At 31.8% G+C, this 1608-nt stretch overlaps 1 long non-coding RNA gene across 1 annotated transcript; it reads right to left on the bottom strand.

Moving 5' to 3' along the window:
- Window positions 1-858: 858 nt before the first annotated feature.
- On the bottom strand, window positions 859-1388 carry LOC131600414 (uncharacterized). The gene is made up of 3 exons (XR_009283133.1): window positions 1274-1388; window positions 1065-1155; window positions 859-971 (listed from the first exon to the last, which is right to left on the bottom strand). It is a non-coding gene; the product is annotated as an uncharacterized LOC131600414 (long non-coding RNA).
- Between the last annotated feature and the right edge of the window lie 220 nt (window positions 1389-1608).

The raw sequence follows: 1608 nt of genomic DNA, 5'->3' as shown, positions 1-1608 counted from the left end.
GAATCCCATTAAATTTATCATTAATGAAATAATGAAATAAAAGTAATGGAATAACACTATTCATTATCAAGCCTTCCTAATATATTTTTTTTAAGAATCCCATTAAATTTATCATTAAAACCATAATTCAAAAATACATTCAAAAAGACTCAAAAGCTGCTTGTGATGTATGGCCTACACCCTTATTCTTTTTTCCTTCATTAATAAAATCATGGTCATTCATCATTTCTGCATTGATCACAATCCACAACAACCTCATTAAGTATGCATACATTTTATGGTTAACCAATGAAATAAATAATGAGATTTACCTCCAAGGCCATATTATGCACTATATACATATCTGGATGATATAACCATACATTAATTATCAAGAACAAAAAATGTCACAAGTTAATTTGAGTTTAGAAAGAAATCAAAAAAGTCTCTACATAACTTAATTTTAATATATGGCCAAATTGCAACTTCAGAATACCATATCCCGTAGCACTTCCTCTAAAAATACTTGTTTATCATTAACCATTGCAATTTCACCTGCACAGACACACCAATATTTTTAGAGCATCAAATCAACTGAAACACTGAAAATATATTGAACTATTACAAATGTAAAAGATCGTAGAAAATTTGAAATTGATCCAGGACAAAGCATAATTATAATTTATAAATAAATTTTTGGCTTTAGCTTATGCACTTATATACATAGTTGAATATTGTTTCATTATAAATACATTTTTAACTTTAGCTTAAGCACTTATATACATAGTTGAATATTGTTTTATCTACTATACAATGACTCTTTATTTATAAAAATATTAAAATTAAATGTTTTATACATACCAACACTCATACCACTGTAGACAGTTGGGATGTAGCCGCAATTGATTGTTAGAGTGCTGCCATTGAACCACCTTTGAAGTTGTCATCATCATCCTGCAGAGTGTTGTCACAATATTGTCGGAACTCGGTCCCTAACCAATCATGCAACAACAACATAAAAATGAAAACGTATCCGGAAGTAAACACAAAACAATATAACAACACATCAAACTTGAGACCGGAACTGTGAAACTGGGAAAGAAGGAATGTGCAACTTCGATTTGATAGGGATCAACTCCGACGGTGATAGGATGACAACGATGGTTTCAACCATGACTATAAAAAATGATTCAAGATGTAGGGTTAGTTAGAAATGGCGAGACGCGAAACAAAGAGAGATGAAAATGAAAAGAAACTCACTTGGGTCGAGAGAGTGCAGTCGTAAAACACTTACAATGCTCTGATTTGCAAATGAAAGGAACCAGAGATGCAGAATTGAGAAATTTCTCTTAAGGATCCTGTCCAATCGCCCCCGGATTCTTGGTATGTTCATACAAAAAGAATGAAAGTACCAATTTAGGGTATAAAATTTTGGTGTTTCTAATTGGAAGAAGCAAATCTGATTTCTCCCACCCCTCCCTTTCAGATTCCTGGGCGTGTGAATGTGAGAAGTTTCTCATGCTTCTCATTTATTTGTAATTGTTTGGAATACCTAAGGTGAGAATAATAATAAGATTTCAAAGGTGAGAATAATAATAAGCAGAAACATTGGTAATGACAAAAAAATCC

This window comes from Vicia villosa, linkage group LG4, assembly GCF_029867415.1.
Source record: "Vicia villosa cultivar HV-30 ecotype Madison, WI linkage group LG4, Vvil1.0, whole genome shotgun sequence".
In the NCBI taxonomy this organism is placed as follows: domain Eukaryota; kingdom Viridiplantae; phylum Streptophyta; class Magnoliopsida; order Fabales; family Fabaceae; genus Vicia; species Vicia villosa.
The sequence above is the reverse complement of the archived record's forward strand: the minus strand, read 5'-3'. Positions and strand labels throughout refer to the sequence as shown.